At 32.8% G+C, this 22,227-nt stretch overlaps 1 protein-coding gene across 2 annotated transcripts in view; it reads right to left on the reverse strand.

The window, feature by feature from the left end:
- The window catches only part of LOC142236159 (uncharacterized), a 289,012-nt gene that overhangs the window by 253,073 nt on the left and 13,712 nt on the right, over positions 1-22,227 (reverse strand). The window lies entirely within an intron of this gene.

Here is a 22,227-nt window from a genome sequence, read left to right on the forward strand (position 1 = left end):
AAATTTCATCCGATCGAGGGAAATTGGGTACATGGTGTTAGTATATGGTCTCTAATGACCATGCAAAAATTGGTCCACATCGGTCCATAATTATGTATAGCCCCCATATAAACCGATGACCAGATTTGACTTCCGGAGCCTCTTGGAAGACCAAAATGCATTTGATTCAGTTGAAATTTGGTACGTGGTGTTAATATATGGCCTCAAACACCTATGCAAAAATTGGTCGAAATCGGTCCATAATTATATATAACCCCCATAAAGGGTGATACGGTCAAAATTTGGTCAATATAAACTTGACGTATTTCTTTCAATTTTGAATTTAAAAAACCTGTACACCCCTCAGTTTGAAGGTGTGTGTGTGTTGAATGTTGCTCGTATTTTGGTTTTGGAATTCACTCTTCAGTTGTCAAAATGCCGTCCAAGCAAGAAGAGCAGCGTATCAAAATTTTGCTCGCGCATCGCGAAAATCCGAGTTACTCGCACGCAAAGCTGGCAAAATCGCTAAAAGTTGCCAAATCAACCGTTACAAATGTAATTAAAGTGTTTGGGGAACGTTTGTCGACAGCCAGGAAGTCTGGATCGGGGGGAAATCGAAAACCGGAAGCCGCTGAGAGGACAATGAGAGTTGCCGGTAGTTTCAAGCGAAACCCTAACCTCTCTCTCCGAGATGCCGCAAATAAGCTGGGTGTATCGTCTACAACCGTGCATCGAACCAAAAAACGAGCCGGTCTATCGACTTACAAGAAGGTAGTGACTCCAAATCGCGATGATAAACAAAATACGACGGCCAATGCGCGATCCCGGAGGCTGTACACGACGATGCTGACGAAGTTTGACAGCGTGGTAATGGACGACGAAACCTACGTCAAAGCCGACTTCCGGGACAGGAGTTTTATACGGCAAAAGGAAGGGGAAAGGTAGCAGATATTTTCAAGCACATAAAACTGTCAAAGTTCGCAAAGAAATATCTGGTTTGGCAAGCCATCTGTACCTGTGGATTGAAAAGCAGCATTTTCATAGCTTCCGGGACGGTCAACCAAGAAATTTACGTGAAAGAGTGTTTGAATAAACGTCTGCTGCCTTTCCTGAAGAAACACGGTTGTTCCGTACTGTTTTGGCCGGATTTGGCATCTTGCCATTACGGTAAAAAGGCCATGGAGTGGTACGCTGCCAACAACGTGCAGGTGGTTCCCAAGGACAAGAACCCTCCCAACACGCCAGAGCTCCGCCCAATTGAGAAATACTGGGCTATTATCAAGCGGAACCTAAAGAAGACCAAAAAAACGAGCAGCAGTTCAAGGCAAACTGGCTTTCTGCGGCGAAGAAGGTGGACAAGGTTGCTGTACAAAATCTGATGGCAGGTGTCAAGCGTGAGGCCCGGCAATTCGGATTTGGAAAAGCGAATGCCTAACTGAATATTTTTCCTGAATTTTATACTAATTGAACTTGAAAAAGAAATTTATTTTGATTTTTTAAATAAACGATTTCACCGATTTACACGCGTTTTCCCTTGACCAAATTTTGACCGTATCACCCTTTATAAACCTATCCCCACATTTGACCTACGGAGCCCCTTGGAAGAGCAAAATTTATCCGATTCGGTTGAAATTTGGTACGTGATGTTATTATATGGTATCCAACAACCATGCCAAAAGTGGTCCATAATCATATCTAGCCCCCAAATAAACCGATCCCGAGATTTTGTTTTTGAGCCTCTTGGAGGAGCAAATTTCATCCGAGTCAGTTGATATTTGGTACATTGTGCTAGTATATGACCGTTAATAACCAAGGTCCATATCGGTCTATAGTTATATATAGCCCTCAGATAAATCGATCCCCAATCACACAAAAATTGGTCCATATCAAGTTCATAATTGTATATACCACGTATGGACTAACTCACAATTTAGAAAACGATGTTAAGAAGTTTTAATATGCCACAACCCAAGTAATTCGATGGTGGATGACAGTCTTTCGTACAAGTTTCTACGCAATCGAGGGTGGAGGGTACATAAGCTTCGGCCTAGCCGAACTTACGGCCGTATGTACTTGTTTTATTTTAAAATATTGAAATATTTGTACCATTTTATTATTTATTACTCTGTTTTTAGCCCATTTGAAACAAAACAAGTTAAAATTACCCATTAAAAATATGAATACACGACTTGTAAAAAATTTAGTTAGAATAACTTTCTGTGTAGTTAAAATAAAGAACATCTTTGAGAGGACATGTTTGGAAGTGCGTTTAAAGTTGTACCTTTGCAACAACTTCCAATTTTTTTACTGGGATGTAATGTCGAACATCGTTTCGAAATCGTCCGAAAATTTTTGGAAAATATATAAAACAAAAACTTTTTGGTGTTCGGTTAAAGCATGGATTGAACCCATCACCATTGTTTCACTGTGGCCAACTAAACGTATGTTTCTGTTAAATGAAGTTTCTTTACATCGGCTCGTGGGTGCCCAAAACTATGCTATATTAATATAACTGTTTGACTGTTTGTGTTGCTTGGGCGTTGATGGTTATAGCGATAATTGTCTGTTGATGACAATAACAGCTACGTAGCCCAGTGGATAGTGTTTTGGCTCATAAACTGTATGGTCCGCGGTTCGATTCTTCGTTCAGGCGAAAGGTAAAAACTAAAAAAAATATATAAAATCGAATAATTTCGTCTTCATTGTTTGTATTACAGAAAAAGGCGCTAAGAACTAAAAAAAATTCGCGGTTATTGTCTGAAATGTTATTAAACTTTTGAAATAACGTTTTCGTTAACGAAAGACGCTATTTTTTCTATGTCCATATGCACTCAAAAAAGTGAGCCCTACATGGCACTACATGGGGGGGGGGGGGGGGAATTATACACAACTAAAGCATAAAGATTTACTAAATTCGTTTCTCCAACAAAATAGTTTAGAATTTCTTAAAATTTGTAAATTTTACCAATAAAGCGTCCATCATAAACATCATGAGATACTATGGTTTGACAGTTGCTCTCTCTCAATTCTATTCATTTTTTAACACAACAAAAATCAATGAAGGAAATTAATTCTTTAATTGGCTTTGGCGATAGTATCATTTCCGTGATTGGAGAAGTTTCAATTAAAAATTAATTGGTTCACAATTAATTTCCTTTATTGAATCAAAAACAACATTTTATTCTGTTTCCGCAATTCTTTCTCTTTGTAGCACTGTACCCATTTCATTTGCAAAGAATCAAAAGAGTTTATGTGATCTATTAGTTTCCACTCGTCACATAAAATTTAGACGAAACATCTCGTCTACTCATAAATACTAAGATATCAATTCACATTTTATTTTTACAAATGTGAGAACAACTGGCTGATTGGGTATCATCAGTCGTATAAACCTCCTGTATGTCTGTGTGTCCGTCCATCCGCCTGTTGGCTACAATATTAAATTTGTGTGATTTATTTCTCATTTATTATCTAGTTTACAGTCGTAGGCTGCTTAACTGACTCGTTTTACTATTGATTGAAGGCGGCCACTTCCATCAGCCATTGTCAGGTTCCGTTGGTCGGTCTCATGTATCTCCCTATTTTTTGATTGACAGCTCTGAGTGGTTGACAATTGTTTGACAATTCACAACATTGAATTGGATAATGGGTAAACAATGCTGCGGCAGGCAGCCACAGCACTACTTATAGCACTACGCACGGGGAGATATGTTCTCAATGCAACACTCTGATTTTGATTCACATCCTGACAAAAAAAAAAAAAAAACAACAATGACGGTGGATTTGAATTTGTAAGGCCTTCTATAAGGCATATTCTTCGCTAACAATAACGAACATATATTACGTATAATATAATAAAATATCTATACAAAATTTTATCAAAAATTTATTTTTATAGAAAATTTTGTCAATTTTTTTATTCTATTTTCTATTTCTATTTTTCTATTCAAAATTTTGTCAGAATTTTATTTCGGTAGAAACTTTTGTCAAAATGTTATTTCTATAGAAAATTTATGAAGCATTTCATAGTTGGAGAGGAATATTTTGCAAAATCTTCCAAAACATCAAGAATTCTACCAATCTACAAAACAGTACAAATCTGCCATTTTTGGTAGACTCATGTTCATAATTGTATATAGCCTCCATATAAAGCGACCCAATATTTCAATTCTGGCTCTATAATTACAGCACAAAAGTTCATATCGGTTCGTAATTATTTCTTCCGTATATATACCGGTCAAGAACTGAATATATACGCATTTAATCGACCTTTCTTTTGTCTACTATATATCCCGCATGAACTAACTTACAATTTAGAAGATGATGTTAAGAAGTTTTAAGATGCCTTGCCATCGTTCGCAACCCAACTAATTTAATTGTGGATGACCGCCTTTAGTAGCAATCTATGATGGAGGGTACATAAGATTCGGTCTGGCCGAACCTACGGCCGTATATACTTGTTTTTTATACCCTCCACCATAGGATGGGGGGTATATTAACTTTGTCATTCCGTTTGTAACACATCGAAATATTGATCTAAGACCCCATAAAGTATATATATTCTGGGTCGTGGTGAAATTCTGAGCCGATCTAAGCATATCCGTCGGTCCGTCTGTTGAAATCACGCTAACTTCCAAACGAAACAAGCTATAGACTTGAAACTTGGCACCAGGGTTGGCCTGTCACAAACTGTGACTTTTGCGACATACATTTGCGACGGTATAATACGTATGTCGCAAAAGTCGTAAACCTACTGTAGAAAATCAAATTTTGAATAGAAGAAATCCTGAACATTTTTTAATTTAGTTTGACAGCATTCGCTGTGAGTTTCTGCAGAAATTTGTGGTATCGAAATTCCCGTTGGTGAGTGTGCAAAATACCTTGGGGTTATATTGGACAGGAGACTGAACTTAAAGCTAAGAAAGGACGAGAAAATTCACGGTTACCCTGTACTCGTGCAAAGGCACTTCTTCACACATACCATCGTCTTGGATATCATCGAATTCGTTGCCTAGCTGACGCGACCAAAGTATTTTCAGTTTGCGGCTTTTGTTACTTTTTCTCCATTTACGACGCGTATATGACGTTTACGACGTTTACAACTTTGCGACAGTCGCAAACCTAAAAAAGTGTGATACAGACCATCTCTGCTTGGCACAAGTAGTTGTTATTGATGTAGGTCAGATGGTATTGCAAATGGGCCATATCGGTCCACTTTTACGTATAGTCCCCATATAAACGAACCCCCAAATTTGGCTTGCGAGGCCTCTAAGAGAAGCAAATTTCATCCAATCCGGCTGAAATTTGGTACACGGTGTTAGTATATGGTCTCTAACAACCATGCAAAAATTGGTCCACATCGGTCCATAATTATATTTAGCCCCCATATAAACCGATCACCAGATTTGACCTACGGAGCCTCTTGGAAGACCAAAATTCATCTGATTCAGTTGAAATTTGGTACGTGATGTTAATATATGGCCTCAAACACCCATGCAAGAATTGGTCGATATCGGTCCATAATTATATATAGGAACCATATAAACCGATCCCCATGTTTGACCTCCGGAGCATCTTGGAAGAGCAAAATTCTTCCCATTCGGTTGGAATTTAGTACGTGATGTTAGTATATGCTATCCAATTGACCTCTTGAGTCTTTGGAGAAGCAAAATTCATCCGATCTGGTTGAAATTTGGTACGTGGTGGTAGTATATGATATTTAACAACCATGCCAAAAGTGGTCCATATCAGTCCTAATCATTTATAGCCCCCATATAAACCGATCCCGAGATTTAGTTTTGGAGCCTCTTGGGGGAGCAAATTTCATCCGAGTGAGTTTAAATTTGTGGATGACAGTCTTTCGTAGAAGTTTCTACGCAATCCATGGTGGAGGGTACATAACATTCGGCCGGGCCGAACTTACGGCCGTATATACTTGTTTTTTTATTAAACTATTTCTTGCTTTTAAATAATTTTGTTTTTAAACTGTAATTTGTTTGTACGTGAATACCTTTGTTGATATATCGCAAGAAGAGAACGATAGCCCCTTCAATAATGTGTTTTTTTAAAGAATCTGCATCTTTGACGCGGAAGTAATACTAAAATCCTTAAGGGAAGGTCAAATTTTCGAATTTAAGTAGTTTTTTTTTTTTTTTGTGTATATTTATAGACTGCTCTATAAAAACCGATCAAGAACTAAAGTGGCTTATATATGAAGGTATATAATTTGCCGGTTCTATCAAACATAGACTCCATATGGACTAACTTACAATTTAGAAGACAATTCTAAGAAAGTTTAAGATATCTTGCCATCGGCAACTGTTATCACAACCCAAGTAATTCGAAACTAAGTACTTAGAGGACCATTCATGTACAGCGAAACCCTTGCCTTTGTTGAGGAATTTGATAAATGTGGAATATTTGGATTTATTCACTCAATTGCTTATAACTTTGTCATTTCTCGGTCGTTTTTCTTCTATTTGCTCTTAGTTCTTACGTTAAAGCATCATCTTTACGAACAGAAACAAGACGTTTTGTCAACGGTTTTAACTTTTCCGCCGGCATAGAAGCACTGTAAAACATGATTTTTTTTGAAAATGTGTCCTATATTCATCGATATATTTTAAACCACTTAACTGATCACGGATCCAATTGTACACGTTTGTTCGTCATCTTGTTCAATGCTTTGCATTTAAGTACCAACAACTGGAAATTTCTAGATCGATTTGTCAATTGAAAATAGGACGAAACAAGTATATACGGCCGTAAGTTCGGCCAGGCCGAAGCTTATGTACCCTCCATCATGGATTGCGTAGAAACTTCTTCTAAACACTGCCATCCACAATCGAATTACTTAAGTTGAGGTAACGCTTCCCGATGGCAAGGTATCTTAAAACCTCCTAACACCATCTTCTAAATTGTATGTAAGTCCATACGTGGTATAAATTAAATCAAAAAAGATTGATCCAATACGTATATAATTTAGTTTGACAAAGTAGACATAAAATTTTGACAAAATTTTCTGCAGAAATAAAATTTTAACAACATTTTCTATAGAAATAAAATTTTCACAAAATTTTCTATAGAAATAAAAATTTTGACAAAATATTCTATAGAAAGAAAATTGTGACAAAAATTTCTACAGAAATAAAATTTTAACAAAATTTTCTATAGATATAAACTTTTGATAAAATTTTCTATAGAAATAAAATCTTGGTAGATTATTTGTGGCTCGAGTGGCAACCATGATTATGAACCGAATAAAATTTGAACAAAATTTTCTATAGAAATAAAATTTTGACAAAATTTTCTATAGAAATAAAATTTTGAAAATGATGAAAATTTTATTATGAACCGAATAAAATTTTAACAAAATTTTCTCTAGAAATAAAATTTTGACAAAATTTTCTATAGAAATAAAATTTTGGTAGATTATTTTTGGCTCTAGTGGCAACCATGATTATGAACCGATATAGACCAATTTTTGTGTGATTGGACCAATTTTGGTATGGTTGTTAGCGACCATATACTAACACCACGTTCCTAATTTGAACCGGATCGGATGAATTTTGCTTCTCCAAGAGGCTCCGGAGGTCAAATCTGGAGAACGTTTTATATGGGGGCTATATATAATTATGGACCGATATGGACCAATTCTGGCACGGTTGTTAAAGATCATATACTAACACCATGTTCCAAATTACAACCGGCTTGGATGAAATTTGCTTCTCTTGGAGACTTCGCAAGCCAAATCTGGGGATCGGTTTATATGGGGGCTATATATAATTATGAAGCGATGTGGACCAATTTTTGCATGGTTGTTAGAGACCATATACCAACATCATGTACCAAATTTCAGCCGGATCGGATAAAATTTGCTTCTCTTTGAGACTCCGCAAGCCAAATCTGGGGATCGGTTTATATGGGGATTATATATAATTATGGACCGATGTGGACCAATTTTTGCATGATTGTTAGAGACCATATACCACCACCATGTACCAAATTTCAGCCGTATCGGATGAAATATGCTTCTCTTAAAGGCTCCACAAGCCAAATCTGGGGATCGGTTTATATGGGGGCTATATATAATTATGGACCGATGGGGACCAATTTTTCCATGGTTGTTAGAGACCATATACCAACACCATGTACCAAATTTCAGCCGAATCGGATGAAATTTTCTTCTCTTTTAGGCTCCGCAAGCCAAATCTGGGGATCGGTTTATATGGGGGCTATATATAATTAAAGACCGATATGGACCAATTTTTGCATGGTTGTTAGAGACCATATACCAACATCGTGTACCAAATTTCAGCCGGATCGGATGAAATTTTCTTCTCTTTGAGGCTCCGCAAGCCAAATCTGGGGATCGGTTTATATGGGGGCTATATATAATTATGGACCGATGGGGACCAATTTTTCCATGGTTGTTAGAGACCATATACCAACACCATGTACCAAATTTCAGCCGAATCGGATGAAATTTTCTTCTCTTTTAGGCTCCGCAAGCCAAATCTGGGGATCGGTTTATATGGGGGCTATATATAATTATGGACCGATGTGAACCAATTTTTGCATGGTTGTTAGAGACCATATACCAACACCATGTACCAAATTTCAGCCGGATCGGATGAAATATGCTTCTGTTAGAGGCTCCACAAGCCAAATCTGAGGGTCCCTTTATATGGGGGCTATACGTAAAAGTGGACCGATATGGCCCATTTTCAATACCATCCGACCTACATCGATAGCAACTACTTGTGCCAAGTTTCAAGTCGATAGCTTGTTTCGTTCGGAAGTTAGCGTGATTTCAACAGACGGACGGACGGACGGACGGACATGCTTAGATCGACTCAGAATTTCACCACGACCCAGAATATATATACTTTATGGGGTCTTAGAGCAATATTTCGATGTGTTACAAACGGAATGACAAAGTTAATATACCCCCATCCTATGATGGAGGGTATAAAAATGAAAATATAAGGATATCTCAAAAACTGTTCCATAAAAAAGTCGAATTCACCAGATGAATATTCATAAAAAAAGGTCACCTCTGATCAAATGTACATTTTGTGTTATCTCTCTATCCTCACAGGTCATAGACCAATGAATTTGCACTTGAAACACGATATAAGCTCAAACAATTATGAAAACTTCCTTTCCCTTCTGGGACGGGTTTGTCAATATACTTAGGTCTGCTGAACTTCTCTCATTGCGCATTAAACTGACTGACTGAATGGTTGGTATTTGATGCATTCGCATGTTCTAGCTGAACTGGCACATTTCCTTGTTTGCGTTTTTTCGTTTGCTTTTGTGCTGTTTTGTTTTTGGTTAACACTGATCTGAAACGATTTTCTCGTAACGCTTGACAAATTTCTGTAACATTTTCTGTTCTACCTTTCAATGCATAACAGTCAGACCGACTGTCAGGAATTGAGCAGAAAATGTACCTAGCCACTGCTCTATACGTGCCAGAATGGCAATCATTGTTGCCTGCTACACGGTACGGTACAACAGCGTTGTCTCAAATTCAAATAGAGTAGGCAATGATGTAGAGCCTCAACTATGGAATAATCTCTTACATTATAGGCTTTTGCCAAGGCGGCAGAGGGTTGATGAATCCATTAATGTTGTATTCATGTTAGCAAAGCATTTTCGTTGACAATGATGTTTTAGCTCCAGCACTTTGTAAGTGACAAGTTCTAGTTCCCCATATCTTTTTATTTATATGGGAATTACTTTGCCAGTGTTTTCGTGCTTCTTTTTGCATGCAATGCATTAAGACTCACTTTTTCTAGTTCAGAAGGTCAATAATAGTTGTGTCATAAATTGACTTTTCTCCACAGATATTCAGACTCCGAATGGGAAGTTAATTTTTTTCTGCGGGCATTTCAATTTGGCTTAAAATGACTGACAAGCAAACACAAACAAAAAACCAAATCCACCAAGTTCATTTTTACAAAGGTAATTAAATAAATTTCAACCTGCATGTTTTCAAAGATTTCTTTTGTCTTTTTGTCTTAAGCCATCATTCAGGTAAGACGAAGAACTCTCATCATGGGGGCAGCAAAATGCTTTTTATGGTCATTAACATATTTTGAGGCCATTTGCCATTGCTTTGGTTGAAAGTTGAAATGAAAAGCACAATTTTCCAACAAGCAGAGGTGTATGCTAACCACACATAGAGAAGAGGTCGGTTGCACTCAAAAAAAAAAAGTGAACTCACTATTTCACTAAAGCCAATTTAACTATATTTTAGTTCATGAAATTATTATATTTGGAGAAAGTTTCATTTACTCTAATAATTTTTTGCGTACGTTAGTTAAATGAACTAAAAGACGGTAAAAATTGTACACAAATGAAGTAAATAGTTTTACTAAATTCGTACTTCTCACAAAATAGTTTATTATTTCTTTAATTTTGTAAATTTTACTACAACAGCGCCCATCATGAACTTCGTATGTCACTAAAGACATTCTTGCAATTTTGAACTCCAATTTTTTCCTTCAAACTACAAAATTTTCTTTAAAAAGTGAAAAAAATTATTTATGTCTAATAAATTTTCTTGAATTTGTCGAAAAGTATTTACTTATTTTTGTGATGTCGGCGTGATGCCAGCGCTTGTAATACTGTTTAGTTAAAAATTTCTAAAACTATTCAAAATTTTCTAAAATTAATCAAAAGTTTTCTTCCTTGTGGGTTCACTGTTTTTTCAGTGTGGAAATCGTTTGAAGTAATGAAAATTCTACATTTATAATTAAATATCAATTACCCCAATCTATGTACTATATTTGCAATCATACGTTGGTCTTTACTATAATGTTTCTAGTATTTCAATGGATTTACGTTTGTGATAGACGACAGACAGTTGTTGGAACTGAATATCTCTACTTTGAAAAATTATGCTTGAATTCGGATGACACGACCTGCGTTAAACTGTCGTAACTGTCACTTAGTTATCACCACTAACGGATGGTTTTCACAACCAAATTTCATTTGAATTATTTTACAAATGTCATTTCTATTAAAATATTAATTTCATATCTAAAGAACACTTTTTTTTGACTTCAAATTAAAACGCCAGAATTTTCAGCTGCGGTAATTTTTTAATCATCTAAGCAACCACCAAATTATCTGGAGAATTCTGTATGAAACAGATAGGATGAAAAATACGCTTCCTCAATGGTCAGTGAGTCACATATGCAGGGAAACCAGGTTATATTATATGTCAGAATAACAACACAAATTGAAACAGCAGCTCTGTAAAATGAACCTCCATCATTTTACAAAAACAACCTTAAAAGTTGGACACACCAGGTAGGTCCAGATTACATTATATGCCCCAAACCGGATTGGGATACACCCCAATTTCTAATACTATATGTTTAATTTTTAAATTCCTTTGCATGATAAAACGGATGCGTTGCTACATTTCAACAGGTATTTGTCCCTAGCATCGTCCACTCCATGTAAATCGGTTTCATTTCATTTATTAAAATACTGACCAGAGATGTTTATAACTGAAATCCATGCTGAAGGAAATATGAACTTTCGCGATATCTGGCGAAGTCGGCAATTTGTTTTGAGGTATTTTGGAAAAGTTTCTACACCCAGAAAAAAGTGTCTTCGAAACTAAAGGAAAAAATGTTCATCAATTTAGTTTAGCCACTTTATTTCCATTCAGTTAATTTTTTGTGTGAAATAATAAAATTTACTCGTTTCAGTAAAAAATCCTAAATTGAAAGCAGTAAGGAATAGTTCATTAACTAGAATAAGGCATGGCATTTTACTAATACTGTTTTCTTCGGAGGGTATAAGAATTTACTACTGAAAAAGAAAATTTTATTCACTGATAACAAAGCATTCGTAAAAATAAACAAAAACCGAACTAAAACCAAGTTTCCTCAAATTTAGTAAGATTTCTTATAAAATGATAATTCTGACTTCCTTTATTATAGAAAGCTTATCATACATGCGAATAACACTTGGCATAGAAAAATATTTTAGTTCATTCCTACTAAGAAGTAGTCAATCCTTTCAATACTTAAGGAAACACACTTGTTAGAATATAGGAAAATTTCCTACATTTCTTTTATCTACCTGTAATCGATACCTGTCATAGATGTAATCGATGTCTTTGCGCGTGGGTTGTTTTTTTAGTTGGAATCGCGTTGTTATGGTATACTGAGAGATTGTTAAATATAATATAGTAAATTAATATAACAAAAAACAAATAAAATATATAAAATATTTGTTATTTTAAATTAGTGAGAAAAATGTTCGTTTTTTTGTAAATTTGTTTATAAAAAAAGAAAACACCAGCAGTATAACAACCCCTTCATTCGACTTCATTTTGGAATCTTCAATTATCAGGTAATATTCAGTGACGCTAACCTTTTGTGAAAAAATTGGTTTAGGATTTTTTTTGTTTATATTTGTAGGTATTGACATTGTAAAAGGTGGACAAAATTGCTAGGCAGCAACTTTTTCTAAGTGAAAGGTACTAGAAGAAGAAAAAAATGTGTTTTAATATTTCAAGGCCAGTCGATGCTGTTGATTTTAAATAAATATATTTAATGTATTAATAAAACATGTCTTTTACTGAAGGAAAAATTGCTTATATAAATACATAAAAATGTATTTCAAAACGAAGGTAAGCAGTTCTAACTTTGAAGTAGAAGGTTTACCACAAATATGTAAGATTTGTCCAAATGAATGAAAAAAGTTCAATAAAATCATTCCATATATGAATTCAATTCAGTTAAATTTGTTCATTCTGTAGTATAGTGGTACATAAATATAGGAAAATGTTAACTAATATATGGAATGCATTCTACTTAATTTCTACGAAAATCACATCGTTCAAACCAATAAAAATGTCTTTGGCGCTATACGAAGTTCAACTTTCTTCACAATGAGCTCATTTTAACTTAAAGAAGGGGTCACTTTTTTCTGGGTGTATACTTTGATAAATTTCAGATTTACTTCTGTCCCCGGTCTAACAAAGAAAAACACATTTTTTTTCTCAAAATTCGTTTTTATTATTCAACATAGTTCCCTTCAAGAGCGATACAACGATTATAACGACCTTCCAATTTTTTGATACCATTTTGGTAGTACTCCTTCGGTTTTGCCACAAAAAAGGCCTCAGTTTCGGCAATCACCTCTTCATTGCAGCCAAATTTTTTCTCTGCGAGCATCCCTTTGAGGTCTGAGAACAAGAAAAAGTCGCTGGGGCCAGATCTGGAGAATACGGTGGGTGGGGAAGCAATTCGAAGCCCAATTTATGAATTTTTACCATCGTTCTCAATGACTTGTGGCACGGTGCGTTGTCTTGGTGGAACAACACTTTTTTATTCTCCATATGGGGCCGTTTTGCCGCGATTTCGATCTTCAAACGCTCCAATAACGCCATATAATTGTCACTGTTGATGGTTTTTCCCTTCTCAAGACAATCGATAAAAATTATTCCATGCGCATCCCAAAAAACAAAGGCCATTACTTTGCCAGCGGACTTATGAGTCTTTCCACGCTTCGGAGACAGTTCACCGGTCGCTGTCCACTCAGCTGGCTGTCGATTGGACTCAGGAGTGTTGTGATGGAGCCATGTTTCATCCATTGTCACATATCGACGGAACAACTCGGGTGTATTACGAATTAGCAGCAGCAAACACTGCTCAGAATCATCAACACGTTGTTTGTTTGGTAAAATGTGAGCTCGCGCGGCACCCATTTTGCACAGAGCTTCCGCATATCCAAATATTGATGAATGATATGACCAGCACGTTGCTTTGATATCTTTAAAGCCTCTGCTATCTCGATCAACTTCATTTTACGGTCATTCAAAATCATTTTGTGGATTTTTTGATGTTTTCGTCGTTAACCACCACTTTCGGGGGTCCACTGCTTTCACCGTCCTCCATGCTCATTTCATTACGCTTGAATTTTGCATACCAATCAATTATTGTTGATTTCCCTGGGGCAGAGTCCGGAAACTCATTATCAAGCCAAGTTTTTGCTTCCACCGTATTTTTTTCCTTCAGAAAACAGTATTTTATCAAAACACGAAATACCTTTTTTACCTTCACTACACCCCTGGACAGCGACTGGTGAACCGTCTCCGAAGAGTGGAAAGACTCAAAAGTCCGCTGGCAAAGTAATGGCCTCTGTTTTTTGGGATGCGCATGGAATAATTTTTATCGATTATCTTGAGAAGGGAAAAATCATCAACAGTGACTATTATATGGCGTTATTGGAGCGTTTGAAGGTCGAAATCGCGGCAAAACGGTCCCATATGAAGAAGAAAAAAGTGTTCTTCCACCAAGACAACGCACCGTGCCACAAGTCATTGAGAACGATGGCAAAAATTCATGAATGGGGCTTCGAATTGCTTCTCCAACCACCGTATTCTCCAGATCTGGCCCCCAGCGACTTTTTCTTGTTCTCAGACCACAAAAGGATGCTCGCAGGGAAAAAAATTGGCTGCAATGACCAGGTGATCGCCGAAACTGAGGCCTATTTTGAGACAAAACCGAAGGAGTACTACCACACTGGTATCAAAAATTGGAAGGTCGTTAAAATCGTTGTATCGCTCTTGAAGGGAACTATGCTGAATAATAAAAACGAATTTTAACAAAAAAAATGTGTTTTTCTTTGCTAAACCGAGGACTTATCAGTCAACCTGTTATAGAAATAAAATGTTGACAAAATTTTCTATAGAAATAAAATTTTGACAAAATTTTTATAGAAATAAAATTTTGACAAAACTTTCTATGGAAATAAAATGTTGACAAAATTGTTATTAGAAATAAAATTCTGACAAGATTTTCTGTAGAAATAAAATTTGCTATAGAAATAAAATTTTGACAAAATTTTTATAGAAATAAAATATTGACAAATTTTCTATAGAAATAAATTTTTGACAAAATTTTCTATAGAAATAAAATGTTGACAAAATTTTCTATAGAAATAAAATTTTGACAACATTTTCTATAGAAATAAAATGTTGATAAAATTTTCTATAGAAATAAAATGTTGACAAAATTTTCTATAGAAATAAAATTTTGACAAAACTTTCTATGGAAATAAAATGTTGACAAAATTGTTATTAGAAATAAAATTCTGACAAGATTTTCTGTAGAAATAAAATTTGCTATAGAAATAAAATTTTGACAAAATTTTTATAGAAATAAAGTATTGACAAATTTTCTATAGAAATAAAATTTTGACAAAATTTTCTATAGAAATAAAATGTTGACAAAATTTTCTATAGGAATAAAATTTTGACAACATTTTCTATAGAAATAAAATGTTGATAAAATTTTCTATAAAAATAAAATGTTGACAAAATTTTCTATAGAAATAAAATTTTGACAAAATTTTCTACAGAATTAAAACGTTGACAAAATTTTCTATAGAAATAACATTTTTACAAAATTTTCTATAGAAATAAAATTTTGACAACATTTTCTATAGAAATAAAATTTTGACAAAATTTTCTAATATACAGAAATCAAATTTTGACAAAATTTTCTATAGAAATAAAATTTTTACAAAATTTTCTATAGAAATAAAATTTTGACAAAATTTTCTAACATACAGAAATAAAGTTTTGACAAAATTTTCTATAGAAATAAAATTTTGACAACATTTTCTATAGAAATAAAATTTTCTGTAGAAATAAATTTTGACAACATTTTCTTTAGAAATAAATTTTTGAAAAATTTTCTATAGAAATAAAATTTTGACAAAATTTTCTATAGAAATAAAATTCTGACAAGATTTTCTATAGAAATAACACGTTGACAAAATTTTCTATAGAAATAAAATGTTGACAAAATTTTCTATAGAAATAAAATTTTGACAAAATTTTCTATAGAAATAAAATTCTGACAAAATTTTCTATAGAAATAAAATTTTGACAAAATTTTCTATAGAAATAAAATTTTGACAAAATTTTCTATAGAAATAAAATTTTGACAAAATTTTCTATAGAAATAAAATGTTGACAAAATTTTCTATAGAAATAAAATTTTGACAAAATTTTCTATAGAAATAAAATTTTGACAAAATTTTCTATAGAAATAAAATTTTGACAAAATTTTCTACAGAATTAAAACGTTGACAAAATTTTCTATAGAAATAAAATTTTTACAAAATTTTCTATAGAAATAAAATTTTGACAACATTTGCTATAGAAATAAAATTTTGACAAAATTTTCTAACATACAGAAATAAAATTTTGACAAAATTTTCTATAAAAATAAAATGTTGACAAAATTTTCTATAGAAATAAAATGTTGACAAAATTGTCATTAGAAATAAAATTCTGACAAGATTTTCTATAGAAATAAAATGTTAACAAAATTTTCTATAGAAATAAAATTTTGACAAAATTTTCTATAGAAATAAAATTTTGACAAAATTTTCTATAGAAATAAAATTCTGACAAAATTTTCTATAGAAATAAAATGTTGACAAAATTTTCTATAGAAATAAAATTTTGACAAAATTTTCTATAGAAATAAAATTTTGACAACATTTTCTATAGAAATAAAATTTTGACAAAATTTTCTTTAGAAATAAATTTTTGACAAATTTTCTATAGAAATAAAATTTTGACAACATTTTCTATAGAAATAAAATTTTGACAACATTTTCTATAGAAATAAAATTTTGACAAAATTTTCTTTAGAAATAAATTTTTGACAAATTTTCTATAGAAATAAAATTTTGACAAAATTTTCTATAGCAATAAAATTTTGACAAAATTTTCTATAGAAATAAAATTTTGACAAAATTTTCTGTACACCGAAAAAAAGTAAACTGTTTTATAGGAAGAATAAACTAGCTCGTATGAAAATTGAACTAAATTTTACTTCACATTTTGAGATTTCCCCAAAGCGTTGTTAAAACCAGGAAAATTTAATGCGCTGTTGTACTTTTTAACTGCAGTTCACGAAATTATACCCTCTTATAGAAGAAGAAATGAACTAAAATTTAAGAAGAAAATCATTGGCGCCAACTCATGACCATTTTAACCGTACAGTAGTTCATTCTTACTATTTTTGGGAATCGTACGAAAATTTTCATTTGTTTTAGTTCATAGTGAACTTATGTGTACGGTCATCGAACTTTATAGTCATGTTTAGTTAATCAAATATTTGAGACATACTTAAAAAAACCAATATTTCATTGGTCTGTGGAAAATTTCGCCAAAAATAATAAAATTTAACTACTAACAAATATTTTTTTTACAATAAAAAAAGTTAAATTTAGCGTTAGTTTAACTACGGAAAATTTTGTCTGTGTAGAAATAAAATTGTGATAAAATTTTTTAACATACAGAAAAATGTTGACAAAATTGTCATTAGAAATAAAATTCTGACAAGATTTTCTATAGAAATAAAATGTTGACAAAATTTTCTATGGAAATAAAATTTTGCCAAAATTTTCTAAAGAATTAAAATGTTGACAAAATTTTTTATAGAAATAAATTTTTGACAAATTTTCTATAGAAATAAAATTTTGACAAAATTTTCTATAGAAATAAAATGTTAACAAAATTTTCTATAGAAATAAAATGTTGACAAAATTTTCTATAGAAATAAAATGTTGACAAAATTTTCTATAGAAATAAATTTTTGACAAAATTTTCTATAGAAATAAAATTTTGACAAAATTTTCTATAGAAATAAAATTTTGACAAATTTTCTATAGAAATAAAATTTTGACAAAATTTTCTACAGAAATAAAATTTTGACAACATTTTCTATAGAAATAAAATTTTGACAAAATTTTCTATAGAAAAAAAATTTTGACAAAATTTTCTATAGAAATAAAATTTTGACAAAATTTTCTATAGAAATAAAATTTTGACAAAATTTTCTATAGAAATAAAATTTTTGATAAAATTTTCTAACGTACAGAAATAAAATTTTGACAAAATTTTCTATAGAAATAAAGTGTTGACAAGATTTTTTATAGAAATAAAATTTTGACAAAATTTTATATAGAAATAAAATTTTGACAAAATTTTCTATAGAATTAAAACGTTGACAAAATTTTCTATAGAAAAAAAAATTTGACAAAATTTTCTATAGAAATAAAATTTTGAAAAAATTTTCTATAGAAACAAAATTTTGACAAAATTTCTACAGAAATAAAATTTTGATAAAATTTTCTATAAAAATAAAATTTTCAACAATTTTTTTGTTTGGTAGTTTGTTTTGGTAAAATTTTATCCCCATTTTGGTAGATTATTTTTGGCTCGAGTGGCGACCGTGCCAGCACTTCAAACACTGAAACTTCGGTCTTCCCTTCAAAAACTGAGGCTTTTGCCGGCAGGTGAAGGGCTGCCGATTATAATTCAGATACTGAGCTATATGGTACAGTAAAAAATATTGACCTAATGAGAAAGATTAGACAACCTTATTTCTAGGATACGCAATGTATAGCATATTAGAACAATTCTCTTTAAAATAAAGAATATATAATTAAAGGGAATTCCATAATCTTTTCTAACCTTGTTTTCCATTAGATTAATTTTTTTTTGCCTTACTTCAATGGCGGATCCGTTATTCTCCAAATTCTCCTTAAAGCAAAGAAAAAATTTTTGACTTAAAAACTATTTTTTTAATTCATTGACATATTGACATAGGCTAGGACATTTTAGAAATGTTGTATCCTTAGCTTAAAGTTTTTTGAATCTAAGAAAATAGTTTTTACTTTGAAGTGTCTAGTATTCTAATTTGGATTTTTAGTATATCACAAAAACAAAATGAAAATTCAAATCTTTGGACTCAACTAAACTTTTTTGAGTAGTTTAATGAAAATGGCATCTTTTCGGGCATAAAAGCGTTATCGAAGACTGTCTTATAGCGGTAGAAGATGCAACAAAGTATTCCTTCTAAAATACCGATCAAATGACGCCACTGACATCACAGATCATCCAGCTATCATTTGGCATTGTACAGAGCCATTTTAATTGTGACAGTTAACAGAGAACCACAAAAGAAACAACAGAAAAAGTACATTCAGTTGTTCTGTTTGTGGCTTTTAAATTTACAGCAAAAAAAATTGAAATTTAATTGAGAACAGAGTAACCGTCATTGAGACAAGCGCCCCTAGCCTCATTATCATTCGACAGTAATATCAATGATGACGACGATGATGATGATGATGAACGAAGCAAATCTAAACAGAAAGAAAATGCATATTAATGTGTGGGAGTTTCACTATTTTCTATCGAAGAGAGAAGACCATGTTGAAGACGCAAGTCCATAGAATGCAAATTAAGGAAACATAGAAGACATGGCAATGCCAGAATTTTTCTGGTCTTTATGATTTTTTGTTAATCATAAAAATCTTCATATAGCTAAAATGGCAAGGCAATGGTATGGGATAGCATCCCACCACCCGACCACTGCAAGACAAGAACAAAAAATAAAAATAAAAAAACATACAATCTTAGAAAAACTAGCAAAAAACCAGACTGGTCCCATGCAACCGAAGTCATATAGAATATGGTTGGAGCTTATGTTTTGTAAACATTTTGATTAATTAGAGAAAATTCCAAGGATTTATTTGTGAAATATTTGCGTGTTTCGCGGTAATGGATAATAACGGCGCTCCCATAAATAATTGCATGGCACTGTATTTGAATTAGGTGCAAACTATAATCCAACTGGGTCAGATACGAATAAGAGGTTTGTTCATTTCCCCGTTTGTTTGTTCTTAAGCTAATTAAGTCAAGTGAAAGATGAAATTAAAACGAATGTAAAATGACTTCATTATTTTTCGTTTTACCATCATGTCTAGTGCTGAACAATTTGAGCCTACGATCACTTCGGTTTTAACAATGTTGGTGCAAAAAAAAAAACTAATATTTTTCTTCGAAACGAACGAATTTTACAGTAACGAGGTTTTCTTTTAATTAAAACATAATTTATTACAAGCACTGTTAATCGCCAAAATTTTATTTTGACCCTATATAGGACAAATTTCTTTCAAATAATGAAATTTTAATTAACATAAAGTTTATAATATTTGCTTCAAATTTTTTTTCATTAAATTCAGGACACACATTTTAAAAATTTGCATCCCTTCTTTAAGGTTGCATGTCTTTAAACTAAAGCAAATTTTCCTTAAAGTAAAGAAATGCATTTTTGATTTAAAGAAGTCGTCCTTAAATTAACTGAAATATTGAATCTATAGATTTAAGATAAAAACGCATCAAATATAGGCTAAGACTTATTTGGAGGATTTAGAATCTTTGGTTTAAAGTTTTTTATGGCGGATACTTCCAAATATTTTTTGCTTGGAAGTATACGCCACAATTTGGATTTTTAAACAGGCATTTGTTTGTAAAAAAACTGAAATATTGAATCTTTTGATTTAAGATAAAACGCTTCAAATATAAACTAAGACTTATTTTGAGGATTTAGAGTCTTTTAAAGTTTTTTTGAAATTGAAAAAAAAAAACATTTTTTACTTTGAAACATCCTTGGAAGTATAATTCGTATTTTTATACCCTTCACCACTACTGTGGTACAGGTTATAATGTATGTAACGCCAAGAAATAGTGCTCATAGACCCATCTTTTAGTATACCGATCGGCTTAGAATTAAATTCTGAGTCGATTTAGCGATGTCCGTCTGTCTGTATATGTAATTTTGTGCACAAAGTACAGCTCGCAATTTAAGTCCGATCGTCCTCAAATTTGGCATAGGGCCGTTTCTTGGGACAGAGACAATCGCTATTGGTTTTGGAAAAAATCGGTTCAGATTTAGATATAGCTGCCATATATATTTATCCCCGATTTGGTCATAGTTAGTTAGGCCACAAAAGCCAGAGTTTTGCAGTGATTTGCTTCAAATTTTGCTCATGGGGCACGTTTAATAGTATCGTTAAGTGTGTAAAATTTTGTTAAAATCGGTTCAGATTTAGATATAGCTCACATATATATCTTTCGCCCGATTTGGACTTATATGGTCTCAAAAGCCAGAGTTTTGCCCTGACTTACTTCATAATTTGCACAAGCGGTACTTTTAACGATACTATTGTATGTGCCAAATATGGTCAAAATCGATTCAGATTTAGATATAGCTCCCATATATATCTTTCGACTGGTCGATGGCCTCAAAATCCAGGGTTTTGCCGTGATTTGCTTCAAATTTCGCACAAGAAGTACGTTTAGTAGTATCGGCAATTGTGCCAAATTTGGTTGAAATCGGTTCAGATTTAGATATGGCTCCCATATATATCTTCCGTCCGACTTGCACTCATATGACCAGGGGGGCCAAGGTTATACTCCCATTTACGTGAAATTTCGCATAGATAGCAGAATTATTATTCTAACTATACATGTCAAATTTAGTCAAAATCGGTTCAGATTATATATAGCTCCCATATATACGTACACCAGAGTTGGGGAAATATGGTAGACTGTTACACATTTTAGACCCATTTTCAATGGAAGTTTCCTCCAATTAACTGGATAGCGTTAACCGATTTAAATTTTAATTCTAGAGATTCTGTAGAAGTAAAAAAATGTTCTCCTTTATATAGCTTCCAACAAATGTGAAGTAGTTGAGATGGTAACACAAATTTTGGCCTACATAAGGGTGAAGGGTATAATATAGTCGGCCCCGCCCGACTTTGGACTTTACTTACTTGTTTTTAACGAGATTTGTCTGAAAATTCGATAAATGGGATCTGTATCCTAATTTTAATTTTATTGATCCTATTGAATTTAAAGCTATCTGACTCGCTAAAAATGTCTTTATTTCAAAAAAGACACATCTTTGGTACTGAATCAATACCAAAATCCTTAAGGAAAGGTAAAACACTTTAGATCCAAGTAAACTTTTTTTAGTGTACTCAACGCGTTGTGACATACGGATGCTATTTGTGTTGTTTATCTCGTGAAGATTTTAGTGCGATTATATTTTTTAAAACTTTCGACGTAGATATCTCAACAATAGTGCATCGATCAACTTAATTCAATTTTTTGGAGATAAAGCTCCATCAACGATGGAATGGTGAATACAACCGATGTCGTAGTTCACTCCAAGACTAATTTCGAGAATATCGTCCAAAATCAGTCGATGTTCCGGAAACCATTGATGATCTGGAAGATCGTCATGTGACCTATCATTTGTGGGACCAGCATACATTTAAAAAAGTCACACAATTTGTCAATCGCTCAACCAAAGGCTCGTGTCGATTGGCCGAAAGAAATGC

The sequence above is a fragment of the Haematobia irritans genome, chromosome 4, assembly GCF_050003625.1.
Source record: "Haematobia irritans isolate KBUSLIRL chromosome 4, ASM5000362v1, whole genome shotgun sequence".
NCBI lineage: Eukaryota > Metazoa > Arthropoda > Insecta > Diptera > Muscidae > Haematobia > Haematobia irritans.